Source organism: Sceloporus undulatus, chromosome 6 (genome assembly GCF_019175285.1).
Source record: "Sceloporus undulatus isolate JIND9_A2432 ecotype Alabama chromosome 6, SceUnd_v1.1, whole genome shotgun sequence".
Lineage (NCBI taxonomy): Eukaryota > Metazoa > Chordata > Lepidosauria > Squamata > Phrynosomatidae > Sceloporus > Sceloporus undulatus.
The window spans coordinates 151,329,778-151,348,966 of record NC_056527.1 but is presented as its reverse complement, the minus strand read 5'-3'; the positions used below and the strand labels follow the sequence as shown (position 1 = coordinate 151,348,966).

At 42.7% G+C, this 19,189-nt stretch overlaps 1 protein-coding gene across 2 annotated transcripts in view; it reads right to left on the bottom strand.

The window, feature by feature from the left end:
• The window catches only part of LINGO1 (leucine rich repeat and Ig domain containing 1), a 504,164-nt gene that overhangs the window by 466,207 nt on the left and 18,768 nt on the right, over positions 1–19,189 (bottom strand). For both annotated transcript variants that reach the window (XM_042477549.1, XM_042477550.1), the window contains exon 2: positions 5,568–5,783. The gene's annotated coding sequence lies outside the window, so the exon portion shown is untranslated. The remainder of the gene's footprint in view (positions 1–5,567; positions 5,784–19,189) is intronic.

The window sequence follows — 19,189 nt, the reverse complement described above, 5'->3', positions numbered from 1 at the left end:
TTCTGCCCAGAAATGAACTGATAGCCAGTGAAGCTGCTTTAAGAAAGGGATTATATGTTCCTTGTAAGCAGCCCCACTAAGCAGCCTGACCATTGCAGTTTGGATCTGATATAGTTTCTGAACAGTTTCCAAAGGCCACATAAGAGAGTGAAACAGCAATCCAGCCAGGAGGTTATTAGACCTGATGTGACATCTCAAAGAACATGTGCTTGACCCACAAGTTTTATTCATGTAAATGCAGTCCTGGCCGATGCTGAAACCTAGGCTACTTGCACATGGCAAAATAATTGCAATCTGACATGGAATCCTGGGATGTGTCATTTGTTGTAGCACTAGAGTTTATGGACAGAGAAGGCTCAATATCTCACAAAACTATGCATCTCAGAATCCCATAGTATTGAATCATGACAGTTAAAGCAGTGTCAAACTGCATTAATTCTCCAGCGTAGATGCAACCCAGGAGTACACCCAAGATTTCAAAGGGAATGTAACCCCATCCAGTACAGGCCCTGTTGTTGTTATGTTCCTTCAAGCGCTTTCTGACTTAAGGTGAACCTAAGGCAAACCTATCATGAGGTTGTCTTGGCAAGATTTATTCTGAGGAGGTTTGCCATTGACTTCCCCTGAGGCTGAAAGCATGTGACTTGCCCAAGGTAACCCAGCGGGTTTCATGGCTGAGCTGGAAATCGAAACCTGGTCTTCAGAGTCACAGTCCAATAGTCAAACATTTACACCACATTGGCTCTCAAGTCCCTATTCCCTGATCATAATATTTGCTCTCTAGTGTGATTGGCTTCTGTATGTAGAATGGAGTCCATCTTGTCCTTTGCTTCAGGCACCTTAGTGTCCTGGATCTGTCCTGTCAATCCTTACTCAGTCTTGAAAGTATCCGCCAAGTTAAAACTGCTTTCCCCTCCTTTTCAGAAAAGTTATTTTCAATCCCCCCTTCCCCGTGACACTAAAAATGGAATGAAAAGGCATTGCTGGGCTGAATATAGCCAAAAAGAATTGGGAAAGTAGCCAGGAAGTAGGAGGAAGGAAGGGGAGAAAAGCTAACAACGTTTGAATATGAATATCAAGTTGAGCCCAGCAGAGACGAAAGAGCTGTCACCTCTTCAACAATAGCCAGCTAATGATCTGTGCTTTGCAGAAGTTGGGCTGTATCCTCCTCTTCCTTTGCCATAGGAAACCTCCTCTAATCCCCTCAAGGCACTGGCTGTGAGGGAGAACAAGAATGCTGCATTTATTCTGGGAACTCTCCAGGGCATTATTAAGACAAATTATAGAAAATTAGACGAGAGACACATCAACAGAGCTGAACCAGTCACAACAATCCGGATCCACCCAGCCCCATCCCAGCTTCGTTAAAAGTCTAATGAGGGGAGAGAAAATGCCTTGGCAGAAGCAACGCCACTTGCATTTGCAAAAAAGGGAGAGATGTGTAATTCTAAGCAAGGGATGTTTTCCCATACTCAGAACAAGAGCTTGCAATATTGGACTCTTCGGTCTGTCTGCGCTGGCATGGGGCAGTCTGGAGTGCCATGGCCCTGGATCTGCTCCAACCTTCCTCCATTGCAAAGACCTTCCATTCTGATACCGGGTGGTTGATCTCTGTCCTGTTTTACTCGTGGGAGGGTAGCCCAGTGAAGCTGTCTTAAGAAAGGAATTATATGTTCCCAGCACAAAGCCTCAGTGTCTTGCAAAGGTTTTACGCAGAGAGAGGGAGAGATAGTCCATGCTCACCAAGGAATCAGTAGAAAAGCAGTACTAGTCCAGTACACACATTCACGAGACAGTATTCAATCCAGGAAAGCAATCCAAAGGATAATCCAAAAGTACAGTGAGAGTCCAGGCAGGGTTCAAGGCAACTGGCAATCAGTCAAAGAACAAGGCACCAGTGTGGCTTTCTCCCAAGGAAAAGGATGGTTGTCAGCCATACCAGACCAAGGGCAGTGCTGGGATATTTATATTCCATCTGGGTCTGACGCAGTTCCTTCCAAACAGGTGTTATACGAAATATGAATTGAATCCCAGTGAGCAGCCTAGTGCATTTTGCACTAGCAGTAGTCTCCCAGTCATCTTCAAGGGCAGCCCCGCATAGAGTCCATTGTAGTAGTCTAATCAGGAAGTTACCAATGCATGGACAACTGTGGCTAAATTATCCCTGTCCAGGAAAGGCTGCCACTGGTAGAGCAGTCAAAGCTGGCCCCAAGCACTCTGAGCCACTGAGTCTATCTGGGTCTCCAGTGACAATGCTGGAGTTAGGAGTATTCCCCTGTTTCTTCAAGGGGAGCACCAAGGCAGGAAACCTACATAATATCCAAACTTGACAACCAGCAATCCACAGTACCTTCTTGTTATCAAGATCCATGTTCATTTTACTCACCCTCATCCAGCCCATTACTGCATCCAGACACTGCTCTGGCACCGCCACAGCCCCAGCCAACTTGATGACAAGGATAAATAGAGCTAAGTGTCGCCAGCAATTCCTGGACACCCAGCTCCAAAACTTCTAATGACCTCTCCCAGTGGCCTTATATAGATATTGAACAGCAAGGGAGATAAGATTGAACCCTGTGACACCCCACAGAACAATGGCCAAGGAGTTGAGCAGACGGCCACAGTGCCACTCTCTAGAACTGACCTTGCAGATAGGAGCAGAATCACTGTAAGACAATGCCTCCTAACCCTATTCCCCAGAACTGATCCAGTAAGACATCATGGTCAATGGTATCAAACTGAGAGATGTTGACACTCAGAAATGGCCGTGCAAAGACTTGCAAAGACTGTTGGAATGGAGAGTGGCATGAATAGCCCTTCCCCTTTTACTGGGCATAAACTATTGGCAGTTATCAGGCAATTGAGTGTGACGGAAATATCAAGGCATGAGTTTATTGTTGCTTGGGTCTGTTTTGAAGCCATTAAGCAAAGCAACTGGTCCAAGGGAAAACATCCAACATAATGTCTATTACAGTCTCTCTCGTGCCTCCAAACACATTGCTAATGCGGCATTACTATTGCTTATGTTCCATACTTGCTTTATGACATGGCAGTGCTCCAAAATATTCTATTGATTTTGACATCGTCACTTAAGATACCAAGAAGCTCCATGCTGTGTTTTCATCTATTTCCCCCTCCAGCAATTCTAATAGCCTGGATCCACTTAAGAACAGACGCATGAATTGCAGTTTGCTTCACTTACACCTGACACAACCCAGAATGCTTTTTTTAAAAAGAGGGTGAGACTAGAGACTCCTTGCCCCTTGGATCTGAAGCAGCTAGAAATAATAGTGATCATAGTGAAGCTTTCCTGGTGTTCAGTTGCTGAACTGCAGGCTTGAGCAAATGAAGACAAACAGCCACTGGAGGTAAAGGACATATGTCTATTTTTCTTGCCATGTAAACTGGAGAACACCCTGTTCCTGCCATTTCTTGACACATGCAATTATTGTGAAGGCCAGTCTAAAGAAACAGTCATTTGAGAAGGTAACCATTCAAGTACAGGCTGCATCTCTCTTATCCAAAATGCTTGGGATCAGAAGTGTTTTGGATTTTGGGGTGCCTGGATTTGCATATATGTACATCATGAGATATCTTGGAGATGGGAATCAAGTCTAAACACAAAATCCATTTATGTTTCATACATGCCTTATAGAAACATAGCCTGAAGTTAATTTTATACACAATATTTTTAATAATTTTGTGCATTAAACAATAGCTTGTGTATGCTGAATCTAAAAGGAAAGGTGTCACTATCTCAACCATCTGTGAATATCTATCTATCTATCTATCTATCTATCTATCTATCTATCTATCTATCTCTATCTATCTATCTATCTATCTATCTATCTATCTATCTATCGAGAGAAAGAGAGAGTATATATTTTGGATTTCAGAAGTCGGATTCAACCTTCCACTCCCCCTTGAAGTCATTTGGGACATTTTGAAGAAAAAATGCCATAAAAGCTACCCTGGGAGCCACAGTTATGCCCCTCAGTGCCACATTTGGCCAGTGGGCCATACTTTGCCCACCCCTGGGGTAGAGCAACACTATGCATGGTATTTTACTTTGTACTGTTGTTGTTGTTGTGTAACTTTAAGTCATTTCCAGCTTACGGCAACCCTAAGGTCAACCTATCATGGGGTTTTCTGGAGCGGAGCTGGGGTGACTTGCTCAAGGCCACTCAGTGAGTTTCCATGGCCGAGCATGGACCCAAACCCTGATCTCTACAGTCCTAGTCCTGTGCTCAAACCACTACACAATGTTGGTTCTCAGATGTTTTGGTATATTCTGGGAAATTCAAAATTAAAGGTTTATTTCTAATTCCTTCCATCAGATAAACCCAGGACCAGGTAGAACGATCCTTAGTAACTGGGTCATGTTGGGCACCTTGAGAAAATCACATGCTCTCAGCCCCAGGGGAAGGCAATGGCAAACTTCCTCTGAAGAAATTGTGTTAAGAAAAACCTATGACAGGTTTGTCTTACGGTCACCATAAGTCAGAAAAGAATTGAAGGCACACAACAACAACAACAACAACAACAACAACAGCAACAATGATTTTAAGTTCTTATTTAACATAGTGTATTCTTTACCATGTCTTCTCTCCCAGTATGTGTCCCGCATTTGCCACACACAGGGAGAGATCAGGATATAACTGGGACACTTAGGTCCCATTCTAAGCAAGTATAAATTTTATTCAGGTATCCTCTGGCTTCTGAGATCTTACAAAGTGGTCCTCACAGCCTTTCATGAAACAGCCTTCAAATGTCTTTGTAACAATGGTTTTCACTTAGCTATGCCTCAAGCCCAGTTTTGGCTTTTCCTTGCTTCTTAAAGAACCATCATATACACATATTGCCTATGGATATGTTAATTTTGGCTGCTGTATTAACACAGGGAAAGGGGAGCACCAACTGAAAATTGATTCACTGCCCCTGGCATCTGGGGACAGGTCAGGAGCATCCCTTCAGACTCAGATTCAAATAAAATTAGGGGGAAAGAGAGAGAGACTCGGGGTGTATCCACACTGCACAAGTAAAGCAGTTTGACACCATTTTAACTGCCATGACTGTGCCATGATTGTGAAATCTTGGAATTTGTAGTTGGGTGAAGAACCAGACTTCTTGGACAGACCAGGTGGAATACCTCCCCAAACTAAGCATTCCAGGATGCCACAGACTGGAGCCATGGAAATTAAAAGTTGCAACAAACTGCTTTATTTCTTGCTACTTCATTTCCATACCTGAAGGCTTTTGAATCTTGAATTGACATTCTCACATACCTATGGCATATATATGTCTGTCTCTGGCTTCCACTCCACCAAAAGCATCAGAGGAAGTAGTCTAAAGTCTACAAAAGCTCATGCTGCCAACTTCCTTCTTTCAGTTAGTCTCAAAGGCGCTACAAGACCTCTCCACATACTGCTTTATTTCTGAAGAGCTGCCAGGCTCTCAAGACACAGAGAAACACAATTGACAAGTATGACTGCACTTCTATGAACTGCTTGGAGAAGGGGGTTATACATCATTCTGAAACAAACTTAAGAAAGGAATATGCATCTTACCTTTGCAGAATCCAAGGATACAAGCTGGAGTTTCCAGAGACTTCCAGAAATGAGATTCCCAGAGGCTCTCTGTTCACTTGATGTTGAACAAGTTTAAATCAAATGATCTATGTCCATTACAAGGTCCACTATAAGCATGCAGTTCTTGAAAAGGGGAATCTATTTCATTGGGATGCTGAACTCCCAGAACTGTTCATAATGTCCCAATGCAGGAAACTGGAGAGAGAAAAAGAAGAGATGTTACTGTTGTTGCTTTTTAAAGGGTCTGTTGAGAAAGATGTTAGGAGAAGCAAGAGCCATGGCACTGTAGATTTAATATTATTAACAACAAATCACATGTACAAAAATGGGTCTTTCCAGTGTTGGAAAAGAGATGCACGTTGCACATTGTCCATGGAGAAATTGTCCTTTATGGTTGGGAAAATTGTTGGGAAATTGTCCTTTATGGTTCAAGGAAAGAGATTTAGTAATGTTTTGAAGCAATTGGTTTATTTAGATAAATGCAACACCAAGCAGAGTATGGCATCCAACAAGCCCAGAGTCTACTTCTAAATAGGCATTTAATCCAAGCTGACACAGAATTCTTGCAAAACTTTACAGCGGCAGCAATTAAGCAATAAAAAGGCTATGACTGTAATATAAACTAGCCAATAATGGGCAAGGGCTGCTAGCAGACTGAACATGTCACAGTGGTTCATTGCAATTCATGCTAGAGCTCTAACTGATAGCCTTGGCTGCATCTACACTGCAATTAATACAATTTGGCACTGCTTTAACTGCTGCGGCTCTGTGCTACGAAATTCTGGGATCTGTAGTTCTGTGAGCTATTTAGCCTTCTCTGTCAGAGAGCTCTGGTGCCACAACCAACTACACCTCTCAGGATTCCATAGCACTGAGCCATGGAAGTTAAAGTGCTTTCAGACTGGTTTATTTCTGCAGTGCGGATGCAGCATAAGACACCAGCAGGATTCCAGCTTGTGTCATGTAGGGATGCCAGTCAGTCCATTTACATTTCTGTGTTCTCGGTGAGAACTAAATTAAATAGAATGGTTTCTCCCTGTTTTCAAGCCTTACAGCTACCACAAAGTGAAACCAGTGAGCCAAAACTCATCACGGAGGCAGCCAATTTCTGCAAGCAGATTACCCTGCTGTGGTTTTCCGTGTTGCTCGGGTGGCTATGCCTGCACCTCATGCTGTTCTCAAGTGGCTGAAGTTTTAACTAATTAAATGATAAAACAGGTTGAGGGGGGGTAGAAAAGCACTGTCTCATATTTGGAGTAAGAGAACGTTGTCACAGTTACTGAAAGAAACACATTTCCCACCTTGCCTCCAGAATGTTGCTCAGCAGTGGGCACTTGTATATAGACGGAATTTTATTAGCTCAGACGGAATTTAGCCAAGTACACCACATGCTAAAATTCCAGAAGACAGCAAGCTAGTGAACCAAGAGAACAGAGTCTGATACCTGAGGATAGTGCAGAGATGCAGTACTTGCTTTCGGGTGTTCATCTACAGGTGCATTATGCCTCTAACAATTCATGGCGCCTTTGCCTGAATGCTTTCTGCATTTGGATTCCGCCCAGCAGCATCCATCGGTTCAACGCTGCAGGTGCGCAAATATTTGCAAATGGATTTTCCCAGCCTCTAAACATGTGCTTTCAGTGCTGCACATGCATTGGCCAAATATGGTTTTCAGGAAAGCATGCAAATAAAGAGTGAAACAATGGTTCAGAAACCACTCCAGGTAAGGAGATCAGGGCCAGACAGAAATATTGATATGCAGCCGTTGTTATTGCTACTTATATAACCTAGACATGTCACCATTGCAAAATCGAGCTCTGCTTGTCAATATAGTTGAAAGGCTGAAGAAGCTGGTAGGAGAATGTGAGAAGGCTGGAAAAGATCAAGGATCTACCTAATCTGGCAGACCTCTGGCCAGTCAATGAGGATCCCTCTGGGAAGCTCACAACCAGGACATGGAAACACGATCCTCTCTGGTTGTTGTATCTCAGCAACTGTTAAGTCCATGAGCTCGCTACTTCAGAAAATCAGGCTTCACTAGTAAAACTCAGAAAAGCCTTATTCAGCAACAACTGATGCTTACCAGAGACATTTGTTGTCTGAACTAAACAGCCAGTGTTAGCAAAGCATAATGAGAAAGCATACACCATTTCAAAGGGCTAACTTATTTGCTGCAAAAGCAACACATTACTTTCCTTTTGCCTCTGGAGTTTCCCTTCTTTTCCCATTGTGGACATTCCCAAGAGACTGATCTTTCCTTTCTTTTGGTTCATGTGGGAACCAATGATACTGCAAAGCACAGCCTTCAGAATACCATAAGGGATTATGAGGCTTTGGGTAGGAAGTCGAAAGAGACGGATGCACAGGTTGTCGTCTCATCTCTTATCCCAGTTGAAGGGCATAGTCCAGGAAGAGAGAAGAAAATAGTAGAGATGAATAACTGGCTCCGCAGATGGTGCCATCAAGAATGATTTGGATTTTTGGATTATGGTCTGAGGTTCCATGAAGGAGGACTTCTGGCAAGGGATAGGTTGCATCTCATGTCAGTTGGCAAAAACATTTTTTCCGATAGTCTCAAAAATTTGATCAGGAGGGCTTTAAACTGAGTTATGTGAGGGAGGGTGACAGTATTCCAGAAGGCAAAAGGGCTGGAGAAAATAGTCAAACTGTCATAGAGGGAACAAGACAAGCAGTACAAGGAACCAACTGTGGGAGGCAAAAAATCCTGCACAGGCAGCAAGTAGGAGGGACCCATAGCTGTCTTGGAGGTCTTTAAACAGAGGATGGATGGCCATCTCTCAGGGATGCTTTGATTAAGATTTCCTGCATGGCTCTTCCAACTCTATTATTCTATGATTCTATAATCTACCGGAGGTACCCTAAATTCCCTTCTATCTGCCCATTAACCACCAAGGAATATGTTCAACAGTTCTTCTGTTTTTGATAGTTGTGTCTTGGCAAGCTCCGAGGATTTTTATTGTTTGAAGTCCATCTCCATTGAAAGCATTGCATTTTGATTATGGCTTGGTACTCTGGGCACAGCAAAGCTGGTCCCTGGATAAGAGGGCCTCAACTGCGTTGGTTATGTCTTTGTAACATGTGCTGGGAGTGTATTAATGGATCTGATTAGCTTAGCCCTGAGCTCCCTCAACCTCCTCCATTTGAAATCCTGCCACTGACTTTCTGTTCCTCTTGAGTGAGAATGAGGCCATTTATAATCATCTTGCAAGACATCTTGCCTCTCGCCCTTTCGCCCTCCCTTTCTTTGGCTGGTGCCAAAGAGGTGCTCTTTCTAGTCTACAAGCTGCTGTTCCCAATGTCACCTCCTTCAAACTGAGTGCTTTTAAGAGACAAAGCCAGACCGCCACATCTGGAAACAGACATGCAAACTAAAAGCTGCCTTTCAGATCTATCCTATATGGAAAGCTCAGAGTCATTTACAGTTTTATGAAGGTTGTATGACTCATACAGATAGAATCATAGAATCCTGAAGTTGGAAGACTTACCATTCAACAACTGATTCAATGGGTTTACCCTGTTGATGTTCTTGTTCTTGTGAGCCTTCAAGTTGTTTCTGACTCATGGCAACCCTAAGGCAAACTTGGAAAGTTCTTTCAGAGAGGGGTTGCCATTATCATCCTCTGAGACATAGAGAGAGTGGTTTTCCATGACCAAGCTGCGATTTGAACCCTGGTCTCCAGGGTCATAGTCAAACCACTGCACCATGCTGACTCTCGGGTTTACTCTAGTTGGGACTATTCCACAGGATTCAGGCCATCATTTCAATCCTTCCCTACTTCCATTGTTGATATAATAGCTAGTCCTTTTTTTCCTGCACCGCACTGAAAGTAGCACTGCCGGATAATTGCCAAGTCTAGCTTTGAGATTCTCCAGTGCTCTTGATTCTGGAGCCTCCCTCTTGGCAGACAGTGCTGTTGCATTTAATTGTCCTATTAAGTATGCATAGAAGTTTTTTCTTTGTTAAGAGCCGCACACCCCTCAGTGGAAGTCAAAGATCAGAGACAGCATTCTTCCCAGAAGCCAAGCTTCAATGACATGATCTTCCTATTATTCTCCCTCCTTCTTTCTGCATTAAGGTTGAGAAGATGCGAACACAGAGCTCAGCTCTTTCAATGCAGTCTGCTAACACAGACTGAGAAAAAATGAGGGCTGAGTGTTGACATATTGTTAAAAAGTGTTCTGGAGGTAATTCAGCCCCATGGAGAAGGAAGAGCCATACAAGTCATCGTATGGATCTTGCAGTTAAGAAGTGCAACACCAGTGTGTGTGTGGGGGGGGGGGGGGGGTTGTAAGGGGGACATCTTGCAAAACTGGATCTCAAATCTGAATGTCAATTTTGCATGGTGCAACAAATCTTTTCCTACTTCTGATCTACCATGTTTCAGTGCAATAGTTAAGATTTACAAAGACCATTCTCATGGGGTGGACTAGTTGTACAGGTCATAGCTATTACACACACTGAATGTCACATAAATCACATGCACTTAAATCTGACTAGGAAACCTCCCATCAATCAAGATTAAGAAGCCACCTGGAGTTTCACCCCACCAAACCATTCTGAAGACATCTCATTCTCGACTGAGTTCCTGCATCAGGAGATGTATTTCTGGCATGCAGTGACAATCTCATAACTACACCTTCCAGTGTTACTCCACAAAATCCACCTTTTAGCAAAATAGCCCCACGCAACCTGTCTCACTGGAGAGTGTGGGGGTCAGTAAAAATACATTCAACTGTTTTCCTGTAACTGGAGAGAAACTGCAACAGGCATCTGTGGGGACCTTCTGGGGTCCTTGGGAATTTCTTGCAGATGACATCCTTGCAGTGTATCCAACTAGAGGAAAATAACTTGATGCATCCACAGTAATCCTTTCATTCATCAATGACATGAAAATGGCCAGGTTGGAGGGAGGTCACATTATGTGCAAGTTGGGTTTGGGGAGGGATTTCAGTCAGTACATGGCTGGTAAAGAATTCTGACCTATGCAATGACCACAAAGAAACAATGCAGTTTGGCGCCACTTTAACTGTATGACTCCAGAATCCTGGGATTTGTAGATCTACGAGGCAACAGCACTCATTGGCAAAGAAGGCTAAAGACCTTATAAAGCTACAAGCTGGAGCTACAGCACTCAAAGTGGTTTCAAAGTGCATTGTTTCTACAGAGGTAGATGGACCCAAACTCGGTTACACTACAATGAACTGGATTTAATGCTATCATAATTACTAACAGGATGCCAGCCTTTGTCTGATTTCAGAATCTAAACAGGGGCAGGCCTGGCTGCTATTTGGATGGGAAACCACCAAAGGTCTCTAGGTAGGGTTATGCTGGAAACGTTAGAGAACAATTGCCAGTTACAATAGTGAGCCAGAGGGACTAGCAGTCTATTCCTTATAGGGCAGTGTCGTATGTTCTTTCTGCATTCTAACCACTCACCAAAGAAAGTTCACTTCAGGTGACTGAGTTCTACCTACCATATTTTCCCGTATCATTTTACCGTAAGCAATCAGAAAAGTACAAAATGCGTACAAAAATGGTAGCTATTTCCACCAGCTTTCAGCATAGACCCACGAAATCGTTCCTGCTATTATATCTTAATCTCTATTTTTTTTTTTTATTTAAAAAAGAAATGTCGAAAACCAACCTGGAGTGTTCTCCAAATAACTAATACAGATTAAAACACCCTGTTCCATTGTATTCTTTTTATCCATCCCACTTCTCATGTGATTGAGTATGTACAGAGATCTTTGCAATTCACATTTAAGTGGCTTTGTGACCAGCTCCTTCTCGCAAGAACTTTTTCATAGTTACCATAGAGACAATGCAAAACAGGAAAACAAACAAATAAAAAAATAGAAAATAAAAATAGCATGGTGGGTGCATTGTGGTCTCTCCATTGCTTCTATTGCAAGAGAGAAATGAAGAAGAAAAAATGTTTTGCCAATGCTCATGCATGAAGGTAATGGTTTCTCCTTTGACAAAGTTGTCAAGTCATGTCCAACTGTAGGGTCCCTGTAAGTTCATACACACTGAATAAAAATCTTTATCACCTATGGATGTGTTGTTTGGAGGACTGCTCCACCAGCAAAACACTTTTCAGGCACTCTAATTTCAAGAGAAATAGAATACTGTAGTCCCAAATATTAAAACCAATAAAGTAGCTGATAGTATCACAAGGTTCTCATGTATCCAGAGACAAATCTTCTTTCTGGCAAGGATTTGGCAACACTGGGGTATCAAACACCAATTTCAGCAGATGTTGGTTGGAATTTGTTATCATAGTTAGAAATGTGTAACTTAAAGTTACACATCAGTAAATGATTCATGTTCAATATTGCAACAAAAGGGTAGGGAATATATAGGGATCACAAAAGTCCCCCAATTCTCTCTTAACAGACAGCAGTCACTGTGAGCAACAGAGGTCTCTTCTACTGTCAATTGAAATGTGCCCAGATGGACATTTCCACCCTTTATTCTCAGTGATCTCCAATGTGAGGAGGGATTGCAACAGGAATCCTGTTTCTGATTGTCACCCCAGAATTTGCTGATGAAAGACAGACAGAAATATAAATCGGTAGCATCTCAACTAACAGGAGAAATGACCTCCTTTGTTTGCAGTGACTGCTGCCTAGTAAGCCATGACTGGGGTAGTGCCGGATTAGGAGATGCTTAGCCATTTTCCCCAGCCAGGTTTGAGCTGTGGTCCTTATTGGATCCCATAATGTAAATTAAAATTAAGCAATTTAAACCTCTAGAGGGTTTGCCACTCTGCTGACTTGGAAGCCACTAGCCAAGGCTGAGTGTTGTATATGCGCCATAGCAGCAGCCACCCAGAGTTTCAGAGGAGCGGTTTCTCTTCCTGGAGATGCCAGGGGTTGAACTTGAGACCATTAGCATGCAGTGCATGTGCTGTGCCACACAGAGACAGCTCTTGTCGAAAAGAGAAGATCTTCCACATTACCTCATCTACTCAGACTCCATCTCCAAAACATTTTGTTTAATGTTTTATTACTTTTCGTCTGTGCGGACGTCTCATTGAAAACAGTTTTTCTTTGGGTCAGAGTCATACAGCCAGAGGAAGGCATCAGTATAGATTAAGAAAAATGCTAGGTGGGTTCTCATTTGTATTCCAGACCAACAGCAGCAGCTTTCACCATGGCTGAGAAGAACACAGAAAGGAAAGCTCCACAGAGAGCAGCTAGAGAATATTTCACTCAAACTCCAATTTATTTTCCATCATTAAAGCTTTCGAAAGCCTAAGCATATCCTGAGAACAGAAAGCACATTTTAATGCATTAATCAGGTGGCCACATGGCAATGGAAGAGGCTCTTTGTGGTGCTTGGCCCTAATCCAATTAGTGGAGAAACAACGAAGCCCCAGATCCAATTTGAGCAAAGTTATCTGGCAACACATTCTGCCTAAAGTGTTTTGCTCAACTGGAACTATCTCTATGTTGGCTTGTTAGCCAAAAAAATCTGATCCCAAATGGATTTTAGAGCAAGCACTCAAATCCTCTAAGCAACCTATGCTAGGAGTGAGACTAGTATGAGTACTTTTTCTGACTTTACGTAAAGAAACATTTAGTACCTCCTTACGTAATGCGTGAAATCTGTTGGTGTTCCATGCTTAAGTACCCTTACAGAGTGATTGGGCATTTTTGTTCAGTTCAAGGTTTTAGATGTTAAGCACATGTGAATCTGGCACAGAATGGGTCTCAGACAGAGAACAGACTTTGCACAGTTTTTCTTGCAGCAGAAAGAAAATTGGGCCAATTGCTGTTTGCTTTCTTCGAGAACAAAATTAGCAAAGAATTGCATCTCTATGAAGGATGCAAGCAGTGAGGAATGTGGCTCATCTCAGTGGCAGTTCTTCAGGAAGGAGGAAAAAATCAGGTTCCTTTGGTTGGAGAATTTCAGCTGAGATTACTCCCTCTTAAATGATCTCTTTCCTTTATCCTTCCTCTTTCCCTCCTCAAGAAAGAACTGTAGCACTGCCCCATGGGGCATCACACCAGTCTAAAGGAAGGTTTGGGATGATAGAATCTTAAGATTTGGGAGAGGCTATCAGGTCAACTTCCCAACACTCCCAACCTCATCCAGCCTCTGTTTAAAAATCTCAAAAGAAGGAGACTCCATCACATACCAAGGGAGCAAATTCCAATCTCAAACAATTTTTATCCTCAGGACAATCTTCCTAATGTTTAGGTGGAATCTCTTTTCCTGTAGCTTCAATCCATTGCTCCGTGTCCTAGTCTCTGCAGAAGCAGAAAACAAGCTTGCTCCATCTGCAATGTGATATCCCTTCAAGTATTTAAACAGGGCTATCATATCACCTCTTAACCTTCTTCTCCCCAGGCTAAACATACTCAGCTCCCTAAGTCTCCTCATAAGGCATGGTTTCCAGACCCTTCACCATTTTGGTCACCCTTCTCAGGACACATTCCAGTTTGTCAATATCCTTCTTGAATTGTGGTGTTCAGTAATGTACACAATATTCCAGGTGAGATCTGACCATAGCAGAATAGAGCTACACTATTACTTCCTTCAGTCTAGATACCACACTCTTAATAAGACTTTAGTGAATATACCCTTGAGAACCATCCAAAGTAAGACATAGATGTGCATAACTCTGAATTATGTGCACATAAATCACCAGCAGAAGTCTTATATTATCCTAACATTAGAGGTACTATGCTTCATAGTAGCAATTCCCAGGGAGCAGATATGGTAGGGGACTTTCATGCGCATTTCCTGCTTGTGGCATGTAGGATTTCCATCTGGTTGACCACAGTAGGTACATTGTGCTGGACTAGATAGACCTTGGGACTGACCTAGAAAGATCTCTTTTTGGGAAATGCTGAAGCCACTACTGCACAAACAAATAAACACGGCCACATGTTCCATTTAAATGCAATGCTGATCAACCATTTCAGGCTCAACACGTCCTCACCAATAAGCATCCCTATTAGGTTTACGATATGGAAAGTTTATGGTCCCTCTTTGGTGTTATCAAAAGCCATCCGAAAACTTTTTGAGCTCAGCTGAATATAGTAGACGCTTCAGTCCAGACAATGACAAACTTCATCTGCTTGGCATTGCTTATATTATCTTGTGTTTGCAAACTGATGGCGGTCAGGAAAAATAAGAACATCTGAAGTGTGCAACAGAACTGTGGCTGCCGTCCCTTCTCTCCCTTCCCCAAATACTAAAAGGTTACAGCAAATAATATGATGGGATAGATTTTCCCCATAATGCAAGGAAAATTGCTTTTTACCAACTAGCTGGCAGTTCCAAAGCAATTACAATTTGGGGGAAAGCTGAGAAGCAAGGAGACAGAATGAATGCCTCTGTGCTGTGCACATGTTATTTATTTATTTATTGTTAATGGGGGAAGCGAGTAATAGCAAGGGAAAGAAATGCCTTTAAAAGCAGCAATTTAAGGTATCAGAAGGAGCTGGGGGCATTAAATATTTACATCTTGCAGGAGGGCTGGCTGATGAAAGTGGATGGGTGAGGCCCTCTCTTAAACAGTTTTGGCAGTGACAAGGAACTGTCAGCATCCATGCAACATGGAAGGTGGGTTAAAGGTTTGCTAAGCAACCATCTCATCCACTTTGGTTTCACTTAACCTTTCCCTTTCACTTATTCTCACTATCTTTCTCAGTGAACATCGGGGCCTGCCTCATCATCAGTCCCATTATTTGTCCCTCGAACCAAGGATTTTCTTCTCTGATTGACACTGGCTGTCCATGCTCTTGGAGGTCTTCTCCATCATCAGTGCTTCCTGAACTGTTCCTCTCAGAGGTGGGCAATGGTATTGACTCCAAAGGCCATTTTCCATCATTGAGACCCTCCACTAACTCAGAAGCCATTACAAACTGGAAGTGTTTGAAAGTCCATGTGTGGTTTTGAAACCCAGATAGTGTGTGTGTGTCCCTCCATATTCACTAGGGTTAGGGGCACAAGACCCCTGTGAATATGGAAAAACTACAAATAACAAAAAACACAATGTTTTTACCTGAAAGGACACCTCTCTAGGAATCTCTAGGTCCTCCAGTGCAACTCTGTGGTCAGCGTTGGACAGACACTGGCCATAGAACCGCATTGGAGGAGCTACAAAGGCCTAGAAGAGTATTCTCAATAGGTCTTCCTATGCAACTTTTAGTTAAAGTTGGCCATAGGGTTGCATTGGAGGACCTAGATATTCCTAGAGAGAACATATTAATCAAATCCCGGAATAATCCGCCAATATGGAAGGATGAATGTGTGTGCGTGTGTGTGTGTGCGTGTGTGTGTGTGTTGGCAAGGGAGGTGGTCTTCTCTTGTGTTATAGTCCTTCCCTTGGCATTGCACTCAACGTAAAGGCCTGCTTGGGTCAAAGGATATCTCATCAACCTTTTTGGTTCTTTTCTACTCAAATGTATTACTTCCTTGGCCTGTCTGTGTACAATTTGGGCAAGGCAGGGCGGACAGGGGCACTATAAGTCATCAGGTGAAGGTACACATGCACACCACATCTTTGCAGCCTGAGAATGAACAGAACAGTAAAGTGGAAGCAAAAGAGGAGGAACCATCTGTGCTCCCCAGTACAATTAACAAGGTCTCGGTTCCCAGTTAGAAGCATCAGACCTGAGAAACTGCTTAGGATTGTTCGCAGGAAGGCTTCCCAAGACTAAGTTCAATCTAATTAACAGCAATCCACATTTGGCTCTCACTGCCCTAGACTGTTCTGATCTGCAGAAGCACTAACAAGCAGTCGTCCTAGCAGTTGGCAACAACCAAGGGCTTCCTCCTACTTGCGTCCAAATCTGTTTGTCAACCCAACTGGAGAAAGAAACTTTCTTTTACAGAGTGGCTTGGCTGAGTCTCCAGTGAAAATCACACCCAACATTTTGAGTCAAGAACTTGCTGGCAAACCTCTCACTACCAATTAATTTGACAAGGAAATCTCGCTCAAACGAACGCTGCAATCCCATCTGCAGCTACAACTTACCCACTAAACGGCATGGGACTTACAGGTAGGAGATACATGTAGAATTGTACAGTAAAGTGGTAACTCCTGATTCTTCAGGTGTGTCTGCATTACCCAGTTGTAGCTATTGCACATCACTTTAATTTTCATGGGTTTCTCCTAAGGAATCCTGGAATTTGTAGTTGGGTGATATACTTAGAGCGTGGTACTTAAGAGAGGCAGCCAGACTATAAATCCTTACATCCCTCTTTACACTATGGAACTGTTAGAAATAGTAAGTGTTCTCAAACTTCTATAACTGGGTAGTATGAAAGGTCCCAGTTGATGTTGCACAACCATTGCATAACGTGTTGTTCTTGTTGTCATTGTTGGGTGCCTTCAAGTCGTTTCCAACTTATGGTGACCCTAAGGCAAACCTATCATGGGGTTTTCTTGACAAGATTTATTCAGAGGAGTTTTGCTATTGTCTTTCCTGAGGTTTTGAAAATATTACTTACCCAAGGTTACCTAGTGGGTTTCATGGCTATTCTGGGAATCAAACCCTGGTCTCCAGAGTTGTAGTCCAACACTCAAACCACTATGTCATGCTGGTTCTCCTTCCACAACTCTATGCATGCGTTGGTTACTCCTCCTCCCAAATCTATAATCTCAGCCCCTCCAAACTCCAAAATTCAAGGAGAGATTGGCATGAAGGGCATTTTGGAAGCCTCTTCAAACTCAGTGGATTTTCCCCAGTCGAAGCTTAAGATGTGATTATTTACTGGTGCCATTTTTGGCTTTCCTGTTCTCTAACAGAAAACAAAACCTGACAACCCTTGGTTCCAGAGACGGAAAACGCCGAAGCCAATCTGACTTCTTTATCTAGGTGATTTCACTTTGGTCGATCAATAAATTAATCCCATTTATCCTGGCATAGTTAAAGGGGGCAGCCGAAGGTTTCTAACCACTGGAAAGGAACGCCGGCTATTAACGTCATTTCTCCTTGTGTCTGTGATAGATTTTTAGTGTCTCCCCTCCCGATTCTCTGCTGTTGCTTTTTGTTTTATCCTCAATCGCTTGTCTAATAAAGGCTATTATCTTGGGCACAAATCTACTTCATGCCTCAATTCCACTTTCTAGCAGTCTGTAACAATAGTGGGATAATGATGCTTTTAAAGAGGGATCTTTCAAGAGCAGTGGGTTCCTTCTCCCCCTTCCTCCTCCACCGTTGTGTGAAGAGATTTGATAGCAAGAGAGAAAGGGAGTTCACAGGTAGAAGCAGCACCAAGGTTGATAAATTGGATGCCAAGGCAGCATTAGCAGCAAAGTCAATGGGACATCTTTGGAGATGCCAATAGAAACTCTGTAAAGTCAATGTTAACTCGGGTAATTAAAGCAGAGCAACACATGATCCATGACGATGTGCTATAGGTGACGGGTGCATCCAGACAGACTAAAAAGGCCAGAAAGTCCCAGATTTTCTTCCCGTTCTTCCCAATTTTATTTTGGAGATCCATACTTTGTTAATTTTTGTTAATTCCAGAATATTTTGGGTCAGTCCCAGTATGTTCAAAGAGTTTCTGTCTCTACGTGTGTGTATGTTGTGCGCCTTCAAGTTGTTTCTGCCTTATGGCAACCCTAATGCAAACCTATCATGGGATTTCCTTGGCAGCTTTCTTCAGAGGGGGTTTGTCATCACCATCCTCTGAGGCTGAGAGGGTGTGACTTACCCACAGTCACCCAGCGGGTTTCATGGCCGAGTTGTGAATCGGACCCTGATCTCCAGAGTCATAGTCATAGTAAAACACTCAAACCATTATGCCAGGCTGGCTCCTTTGACCTACTCTCATATCTCCACAAAGCCTACACAAAGTTAGATGGGGGATATGGATTAACATGAACCCAAGCCAAATAAGAATGTATTGGTCATAAACCAGCATTTTCATGTTTTGCACAGAAACAGATGAAGCCAGTGACCCTGTTGCAACAAGAAAGTTGCGTGCTCACTGTAATCAGTCCTGTACCACAGTATTGTCATAGCAAATTTCCAATGGTCTATGTGGCCATGTTCTAGAAGAGTTTATTCCTGACGTTTCGGCGGCATCAGTGGCTGACATCTTCAGAGAATGCTGGCATGAAATGAGAGTTGGGTATATATATACTGTGTGACCCTGGGTAGGAAGGAATCATTTCTCTGTTTAAAAATTCACATATTTCAAAGTTATTAGGAGTGTTTGGGCCTTCATCATCCACAAGAAACCAGGGGGGTACACACTCAGCCGCTGCACCAGTGGGATACCACTTTAACTGGCATGGCTTCATCCTGGGACTGGTAGTTTGATGAGGGGATAAGGATCCTCTATTTTTCTCCCTATACCACAACTTTGGGTGCCATTCAATCTCAAATCTTCTGAAACTTTTAACTAATCTCATAAATAAAATTCCTAATTTAATTAAGTTTAATTCATCTGTTGTTTAATCTCTATTTTATTGTTTTCTGGTTTATGTTTTTATGTTTGGGGGGAGGGGAGGGACATGGGGTTATTTTTACTTGTGAATTTTATTCTTATGATATTTTATTGCTATAACTTTGCTGTAATCTACCTTGATTCCCCAAGGAAAAGGCAG